The sequence below is a fragment of the Peromyscus maniculatus genome, chromosome 2, assembly GCF_049852395.1.
Source record: "Peromyscus maniculatus bairdii isolate BWxNUB_F1_BW_parent chromosome 2, HU_Pman_BW_mat_3.1, whole genome shotgun sequence".
In the NCBI taxonomy this organism is placed as follows: domain Eukaryota; kingdom Metazoa; phylum Chordata; class Mammalia; order Rodentia; family Cricetidae; genus Peromyscus; species Peromyscus maniculatus.
Window position 1 is genome coordinate 95191913 of NC_134853.1, and position 10474 is coordinate 95202386.

Below are 10474 nucleotides of genomic sequence, written 5' to 3' on the forward strand. Positions count from 1 at the left end.
TACTCTCCCCTCCTCACCACCTTCCACACCAACTTTATGCTTTCTCTCTGTGTTTCTCAAGAAACAAAGCAACCAAACAAAATACTCAAACAAAGGAACAAAAAATAGTAAGGAAAAAATACTAAAACACAACAAAAAGCCCGGGGCAGGGCAGGGGGGCATGGAGTTTGTTTGGTGCTGACCAAGTACTCCTGGGCATGTGGCCTGCACTGCAGTGTGGTTGATATACCCAGTGACACTCCATTGGTGCAAACTGAGTTTCCATCTGCCACCAGCTAGCAATTGCATATGGTTTCTTGATTAGGGGTGGGACTTTGCACCCACTTCCGCTTTACAGTGTTGCGATTTCATGGGGCATAAACATGGCTGCCACAGTCTTGTTAGTTCATTTGCGCATTAGTCCTATTGTGTCTGGAACACATTGTTGCCTTGGAGTCATCTACTACCCCTTACAATATTTGTGCCACCACCTCCACATAGATTCCTGGAAACCTTGAAGAGAGGGGTTTAATAATGTCATCCCATGTAGGGCTGAATGCTCCAGAGTCACCCTCTGTGCATTGTTCAGTTGTGGGTCCTTGTGTTATTACTATCGACTGCAAGATGCAGCTGCTCTGATGACTGAGCAAAGCACTGATCTGTGAGTATAGCAATTTATCATTAGGAGTCATTTTATTGTTATGTCCTTTAGCAGAATAAGAGTAGTGGGTGTTTCCCTAAGCCCATGCTTTATGTAGTTGTAGGTTCTAGGCACCTTTAGCAGTGTCAGGTATGGGTTCTATCTCATGGAGCGGTCCTTAAATCCAATCAAACGGTGGCTGGTTACTCCCCTAATGTTTGAGCCAGGACTATACCAACTGTTATAGGTCACAGGGTTAAACAAAGAGCAGAACCATTTTGGTTTTGTCCTTTTTTTCTCTAAACAAAACATATGAATATTACATATTCCTTTGGTTTTAAACATTTGTACTGACAATGTTGTTTCCTTGACACTGACTCCTTTATGCATCATGTCTTTAAAACTGTGCCATTTCATTATTGCCCAGATAAGCAATTACTCAAGCCTCTAATCCCAACACCAGGGATTCTGAAGAAGGAGGATTTCCATGAATTCAAGGCCAGTTTTGGCTGCATAGCAAGACCTAGTCACATAATAAATAATAATAATAACAACAACAAAGAAAAACTCTCCTTGGGTTTCCACTTCCAGGAAACCCTCAGTCTGTCATAAGGCTCATTGAAAGGTTTCTCAAGCTCCTGGTCTATGAAAATACATTTGGATTACTTTCATAGTAGTCATGTTATTAATTTCCTCTACTGTTAGGGTTGTATTTTATCACCATCTCTTTTCATTGTGATGCTGTATATTAGTTATCTGTTACCATGACAAAGTGACTTACAAAAGCGAGTTAAGGAAAGAAGGGTTTATTGGCTAACAGTTTCTGAGTATACATTCCAACATGACGGAGTAGATGTAGCACCGGGAGCAGGATGGGTCTGGTTCTATTGCATCCACTATTAGGAAGCAGACAAAGGTAAATGCTTCTACTTAGCTTCCTTTCTTTTTTTCTATTCAGGACTGGACTCAATCTCAATCCTACATCTTTCATGCCCGTAGAATCCATACAATGTGGATGACAATGCTAAGTGCTACTACCAGCTCTGGTTGGATCATGGATCCCTAAGGCCATAGCTGTGTGGGCTTCTGTGCACCAACAATGAGCAACAATACTTCCTTAGGTGGTTGCTTATGAACAGGGAACTCCTTCAAGTCATAGTTTCAGTTTAGGCTCTCTCTCCTTTATAATATGGACCTTTCTTGGGTAAGGTCTGGCCCTCAGGGACCTTTACTATGGCTCCGTTGCAGACACAGGCTTTCTTTTCCGTGATGCTGAACTCCTCAGTACGACAGATGTTTTGTCATCTGCACTCTCTTTTAAACCAGCTCATACAACTTTCCACTCCAAAATTCACATTTTTCTTATCTTTTTGCTCTCCTGCTGGAGATTTAGCTGGAAATGTTGAGCAATAGCCATGACATTATCAAATGATTAGTCCCTTGCCTGTAATTTTTCTCCAATCAAGTGCTCAAGGCAAAGGCAAAAGGCAGCCAGATTTTTTGCCAGAATATTACATAAATGGCTCTTAGCTCAGTTCCTGATAGAATCTGTTTCTTGTGAAACCTCCTGAGGTGGGCTTCCACTGTTTGCAGTTCTCTTGGTATTCTAGTCTTATGACCTTTCACCAGAATATCCACTAAGCTATACTCAAGGGCTCTTCTAGTCCATACTTCCGAATTCTTTCACATTCAACTCACAAGCCATTTCAAAAGCCCTATGAACGTGGTCACAGCAACAGTACCAATTTTCTCGATTAGTTACTTGATATGTTCCCAGTCATATAACTTTTCCTGGGGAAATACAACACACTCATTGACTCACCCCCAGACAGGGAGCCCATAACAGACCAAAATATAGATACCAACAAAGTTCAACTTCGTGAACAAGTGAGTTTTATTGGGATTATTTATAGGAATATGAATGTGGTGGTTTTAAAGAAAATGGCCCCTAAAGGGAGTGGCACTATTAGGAGGTGTGGCCTTCTTGGACAAAGTGTGTCACTGTGTGGTGGGCTTTGAGATCTATGCTTCTCATAGTGTGCCACTTGGGTGCTTCTGCTGCCTGTGGGTCAAGATGTAGAACTCCCGTCTCCTTTGCCAGCATCACGTCTGCCTGCATGTCACTCTCCATGATGATAATGGACTAAACCACTAAACTGTAAGCTAGCCCCAATTAAATATTTTCTTTTATGAGATTTGCCATGGTCATGATGTCTCTTCACAGCATTAGAAACCTTAACTAAGACCATGGATGAGGGGTTGCTTACAAGAGCAGAAATGGCTCAAAGACAGTTGTATCAACAAAGCTCACTCTAGCAATAGTGACATCTCACCGAATTGGAAACCTGGATCACATTGCAAAACTACAGGCAATCATTAGGTTGGAGAGTGTTCCTACCAGGTGGCTCAGCTATCTACCCCTCTTCCTGGAGACTTGGCTGGTGCCTGCTTCTTTTTATAGCTTGACTTGCGTGAGAATGACTCTCATTTATCTCTATTGTTTACTCTTGGGAGGGTGGTTGTAGTGAATATCTGTTCCATGATCCTGAAGTACAGCCCTAGAGACATAGCAGGTAACTGCTCTACCTGCCTATGACCCTGGGGCATGGCCTCTTGGCTATCCTTAAGACCTGAGATGCACATATGCTGCTGTTTTCTCTCCCTCATGGGTTTGTGGGCTGAGACGGACCAGGCGGAAGAATATAGCATGGGACTATAACTCAGCTTTCCAGGACCCTAGGATAAATCTCCCATGCTTCAGCGAGTTTTCTTCCCTAATAAATTCCATCACCCTTTGTAACACGAATCTTAAATGGTCTTATTAATAAGAACAAACCCAAAGCCAGATATTGGGGTGAACGCTGGAAGATCAGAGAAGCAGAACAAGCCACAGCCACCTCACCTTGCCAATTCCTCAGCTGATCCTGTTTCCTCAGACTGAAAACTCCTGTTTCCTCATCCAAATGGATCTCAGCTGCACTGCTGCTAAAAGCCTAAAAGCTTAACCAGGCTCTAGTTCCTTGTCTTCATGCCTTAAATACCTTTCTGCTTCCTGCCATCACTTCCTGGGATTAAAGGCTCACTTCCTGGGATTAAAGACATAAGTCAACATGCCTGGCTGTTTCCAGTGTGGCTTTGAACTCACAGAGATCCAGACAGACCTCTGCCTCTGGAATGCTAGGATTAAAGGTGTGAGTGCCACCATTTTCTGGCCTCTATGTCTATCTAGAGGCTGTTCCGTTCTCTGACCCCAGATAAGTTTATTAGAGTACACGATATTTTGGGGACCACAATGTCACCACAACCCTTTAAATAGATTCCATGGATTTCTTGCATTAGGAGGTTCCTAGCAAACATGATCAGTTTTAGGAATGTCCCAGAGTTATTTTGAGTTGTTCACTTTCTGTTTTAAGGCGCTTCCCTGCAGGATGCAGTTTTTCTGTCTCAGAGGAAACTGCTACACAGCATTGCCAAACAGAATGCCTTACAAAATCTAATTAAGGAAGGATGGATTTTTCATGGTTTACAGGTCAAAGGGACACAGGCGATCATGGTAGAGAGGGCACAGCAGTAAGAGCCTGAAGCAGCTGTTCATGACTGCATCTGCAGTCAGGAATCAAAGACAGATGCACGCTTGTGCTCTGCTTGTCTCTCCTTTTCATTCAGTCCAGAAGCAGGATTTCAGCCCATGGAATGGTACCACCCATATTTAAAATGGATCTTCCCACCTCAATTAATCTGATCTAGATAATCCCTCACAGATATGGCCAGAGGCTTGTCTCTTCAGGAACCAAGATCCTATCAAGTTGTCAGTGTGAGCCATCATACGCAGTATTTAAGTTTTTTGCTCAGGATGGATTAATTTATTATTTATCACTGGACTTTTTTAAAGCATGGAGATTGTGGAGAGGTCTGCTGGCACATTCCTTCTGGACAAAGACGATTAAACATAAAGCTCAAGGCTAGACTTCTAAGAGAGTCTTCTTCCTTAATTGGTGCACTGAGTGTAGCCACACTCAAAGGGATTGATCCTCTTTGAATGGTAGACTGGCTATGTGCACACTCAAAGAACTGCCTGAGGTGTAAGAATTATACAGTCATGCACAAATGTAGCTAATAAATGATGATAGCCATTCTATCAGAAGTTTGGTCTCAGCAGCCTCCTTTCTAACTGAATGTAGTGACATGTGATCAGAAGCCTAATATATCAATGAGCGTTATAATTGTTGCAGTGGGCTTTATCATAAGCACTGATATCATGAACTTTCCTGTTTATTCTAAAAATTGATTTTTTTTCCATGTAATGTAAAAACTGACTCTCTTGGTAATGCTTTTTAACTTTTACACCTATGATGAGTAAATTGACTCTTTGTAAACTCAACAATGGATGTGTTTTCAAGACAAGTGAGTTGTTTTTGCACTGCTTAGGTTGAAGTGTTTAATGAAAGATTGTTCAGAGAACTTCATTTATGATTAGCACCCAGTATTTCATGTCTTCTTTGACCTGTTCTCCCTGCCCCCAGCCTTTTCATGAAAAAGTCATCAAGAAACACATATATTACAAATGTCACATCCAGGGCTGGTGAGATGGATCAGAGGTTAAGAGCACTGCTTGTTCTTCCAGAGGTCCTGAGTTCAATTCCCAGCAACCACATGGTGGCTCACAACCATCTGTAATGACATCTGGCGCCCCCTTCTGGCCTGCAGGCATACATGCAGACAAACACTGTATACATAATAAATAAATAAATCTTTAAAAAAAAATGTGTTGTCACAAATGTCACGTGCAAATATCTTGTTTCCACTAATATTAACCTACTCCTCCAGACCAACTAGATGAGTTTTTGTTTTGTTTTGTTTTGTTTTTTATCATTTCCTAGTAACATAGCCAATACATAGTCATTTTAAACAGTAGCCATTTATTTGTACATAAATTCTTTGTCACCCTTGTGGGAAGGGTTTAGCAAGGTGGTTTTAGTGTTTGTTGTCTCTGGTCATTTACCAAACTTCTGTAAGGTGGAGAGAATTATGGGGTGGTGGCTGGCCCGTGCCTTTGGAAGGCTGGCACTGGCTGATTCACACGGTGGCAGTATTCCAAAACAGTAAGTCCCTATGCACAAGTGCTTTCTACATTTCAGCATGTGTCATAGTTGGTGCTGTTCCATAAACCAGAACAAGTCATGTAAGAAATACCTAAGTTAATGTGAAATGGAACCACACAAAGTCATGGATATTAAGATACGTGTTACTCAGTAGCCCATTACTGTACAACAGCTTATATCAAGGACACTGTGACAACCACTAACATATATTCTCCATCTTATCCAGCTTGGCTTGTAGGTCATTACACTACCACAGCTGAACAGTCATTTTTAAGCACTTGCTATTGTTATTCACCAACTAATGGTTCCCAATCATGTGGCAGTGTTATTCTTCCTGGCACATTTGGCACTACCTGGAAGTAGTTTTGATATTTGTCTTAATTTGAGAAGAGGAAAATGATACCAGAATCTAGTAGATAGGCTAGAAGTACTCTGAATATTCTGTAATGCTCAGAGTAACTTGAGCCCATCATAAAATCGTCTGGTGAAAATATCAATAATACAAAGGTTTAAAAGGCACCTCACCTCAAAACTTATCCCATTGTATTCTAATTATAGAGAACCAAGGGAACACTTCAGATGGGTATTCCAGGTCCTCAGCAATCTAGTCCTACTGTATAAATCCAAATCTTTCTCCCTTAGCCATATTTATCATGTAACTAAATTATTAGCCCTTTATTAGGAGGATAAATCTGGCTTCTTCTCTCTCTCACTACATTACACTCTTTATCAGTGTCAGTGGAATAGGATCGATCCAGTTCCCACAGTTTCATTGCAATCTGTCTCTTAAAAGTTCAAGGTTTATCATCCTCTTTTGTCATATCATGTAACAGGCTGCAGGAACTCTTGGAACTTTACTAGCAGTGCTCTGTGAGGAAAGCCAAGTAAGATACAGAAGTTTTTCTATTACTGTATTACAAACAAAAACAATGAGCCAAGAATAGGAGGTAACACAGGACCCCTTGACAGCCAAAGTCACCTCCGTGATTTATAGGGACAGCCTGCTCCCTGGCTGTTGGAGGAATTAACAAATCAGAAATAAACTTAAAGTAAGTTTCTTAAAGATTCCCTTGGGGAAAAAAGAGTTTTGTGGTAGAATATGCTGTAAACACAAAAGATTTTGGAAAATAGTTATACTGAATCCTTTCTGGAATGAGATAAAACTATTAACATTTCCTAGTTGTACTTTATTACCAAAACCTTTAGTTTGGGGTTTGATTTGGTCTTTATTTAAATAAATTCCTATGGAATAAATGTTCTTAAAAATGTATTTTGTGAAGGTTTATGTTAGTAAAAGTAGGGAGTCACAATAAGTGATTCATTGTGGTACATTAGCCCACTTTCCCATAACAGAAGTGAACACCACCCTGGAAACCTGCTTTTTAGCTGCTAAGTGGGAAAAGCTTTTAATGAAAATGCATTGTAATCTACAGTGTAGGGTTTCCATTAGTCACAATAGCCTTTCTCACACAAGGACTTAATTCTGCACTAGCTCTGCCCTAGAAAGATCCAATATGCCAATTAAGATGAAACTAAATATCCCACAAATGCTCCACCATGGAAAGACTACTCAGTAAGTCCAGGGATACTCAGAAATAATTGCATCACTGTATGGGTTTTACTTCTCAAGAATATATGCTCATGACTTAACATTCCCAGGAACTGAAAGGAAAAATGTTGAAGATGTACAAAGACGAATGCATGCTTAAGTATATATGTTTAAAAGCATGAAAAATAATTAATACTACTATACCCCTGCTGAGAATTATCAAATATGAAAATTACATGACATTTGCTTCTGGTCTAGTTTTCAAATAAAACATTATAGACCTTTCCATTTGATAGCATTCTGTTTCTGTAATTAATATATTAACATTGTTTGTGAGTGTGTTAGCAATTGCAAAACTTTAGTAAACCTCTTAGTAGTATAGCAACATATGTATTGGGGTAATAAAATGGCTCAGCAGGTAAAAGCTCTTGCTGTACAAGCCTGATAATCCATATTTGATCCCCAGATCCTACAGTGGAAGGAAAAACTGAAGTAGGTCCTGAAAGTTGTCTCTTGACCCCCACATGTATGCTGTGGCCTATAGGTTTGTCTATCTCCACCAGCACAAACACACAATGATAGTAAGTTAAGTAGAAAATGTTAGTGATGGATAGTTTTACAATGTTCCAAACAGTATTAAATAGCATTTCACATCTCCACCACAACAAGCATAACACTCATCACTAGAACTAAAGGAACTGAAGCAGGAGTGGTAGATTCAAACTTCTGATGGCATTTTGTGATGATAATGCAGAGTTAATGTGTGATTTTTCCCCATGGTAGCAAAAAGAATTGTCCTTCACAGTTGAGTCAGGAATTCGTATTTTACGTTATGAATCATGGATGGAAAAAAAAAGAGAGCGAGAAACCAAATACAGTGGAAAGTACATGGACCTCATTTCTGTTCTGTGATTTCACTAGACTATGGAAGAGTCCTTTTCCCTGTTGCCTTAGGAGAAGGGAGCTACTGTGCTAGGACAAAGACACAGCTCAGACCAGTGAATGACAGTGGTGACGAGGACCGAGACTGGCAGTCACAAGTGTGACCGCTCCCACAACTGCAGTACATCAGCAAATTGAGTGGGTTTTGAAGAGAATCTGCATGCAGTAGGAGAATGAAGTGCACACTGAGAACAATGTGGTTTTGAATATCCCTGGCCCTAGGTACTTATTTTTAATTTTTGAGGTAAATTTTTGCTGATTCCTATGAAACACATCTTCTTGGTATTGCCGATTGTCCTGAACATTGTAGATTGCTTGGGGATTGATATCGTACTATTAAGTTTGCCAATCAGTGAGAAGGATTACCCATTTTGTTCATTAAATATTTTTTTATTTCCCTTTAACAGTTCTCTGTAGGTTATGATGTAGACCTTCTAAATGTATCTCTAATTATATCTGGTATTTTAATGCCACTATAAAGAGACATTAAACATTTAACATAAATTTTATTTTCTGCTGCTAGTGGATAAAAATTCAGTTGCTTGTTTTATAATGACACACTTATATCCTTACAAAAATTCAGGAAAATTGGAAATTTTTCCTTTGTATAGTCATGTCATCTAAAGATAAGATAGATACCTTTCTGTTTCCGGTCTATGTGCCTTTATTTTATTTCTTGTCCTTTCTCCTTTGCACTGACGGTTTGCACGAGAATGTCCCCATATGGGCTTACAGATTTGTGTGCTTGCTCCTGTCAGCCCAGCCTCCACGGTTACACAGTCATAGCCACAGTCAACAGCGGCTTCTGCCTCAGGCTTCGCTTCCTGAAGACAAATTCTCCAGTTTTGATTACCGAGAAAGCTACAATACACTTTATGGCCTTGTTATCTAACACCACCCTCTGCTCTCTCCCTCCTCAACAGCCACTTTCCCAACTTAACCCTTTCCTGTCATGAAACTTCATTCAGCTTGAATCATATAATAATAAAAAAATAAATAAATAAATAAAAACTGTATATTTTGTCATGGTAAAAGTGTAGTGTATTTATGGTTTATTTTGATGTTAAAGGATCTCCAATTCAAATCAGTTTTTAAGGCTCAAACTTAACAAGGATAAAACTGCACTAACTTATTATAAACTGCTAAAGATCATTAAGGCACACAAGTTAGTCAGCCATGTAATAAATAATCAGGTTCTTTAATGTGTTCAGAAGTATTCTAATCATCATAATTAATTACCAAAATAAGCTTTACTTAGCCTTCTGTATGTGTTTTCAAGGTTAAACCTAAAACCAGGGATACTTAATAAATACTCCATCCTCAAACTCTTCAGAAACCTGCTTAATATGGCATTTAAAATATTAAATATAAACTTCCCATCATAAACAGAGACCCCTTTCTAACAATAAAACTTTAAGGTCTCCAAAGAAGACAGATGGGACACTGCACCGAGAACTCCAGCTGGACAGTGGTAATGCTAACCACTGGACAGAACTGCCCCTTGCCTCACCTGCTGCCAGGAACCTGCACAAACTGTGGACACTCTTGGGATGACTGAAGTGCTCTGCGTCATCAAAGAAAGGGCAATTTTCACAAGTTCTTCCTCGATAGGAAAAATTCCTTGAAACTGGCTCTGACAGGTGAAGGCCCCCTGCTCTGTCTGACAACTGAAGATTAAAAGCTGCTCTTATCTGACAACTAAAGACTGACGAGTTATGCACCCAGTGAACCATGTAAGCCACAAACAAGTGTCAAGTAAGTCTTTGTTATTTTAATTGTTATAAAAAACATTTAAATTATACTTCCTACTCAAATTTATCCTTCACAGATCTCAGATGATGTTGATGGCTAACTGTAGCTTTAAGAATAACACTCAGCTGCCTGGTCAGTCCATTTCAGATGTAACATTTACCTCAATGGCAGGCTTTACGCTAAGAAAGATCTGAGTTTCTAAAGGTTATGAGAAACAGATAAGTAAGTTCTATAGGTCAAGGAAAAATAAATGATCCAAATTATGCAGTTCTAAGAAAGCAATTTAAAGTATATGAAGATCTGAAAATATAAGAGATTAAGTAATAAGAGTTAGAGAAAATAATTTATGGGTCCAAGAAAGTAGTTTAAGGTGTGTAAATCTAAAAACTAATTAAAGACCACTCTAAAAATCCCTCTCAGTTCCTCTGATGCCTTACACAAACCTTGACCCTACCTCTCCAAACTCCACCCTTCATTTGCTCCTTTCAAGGATTTTCCTTTTCCCACTCC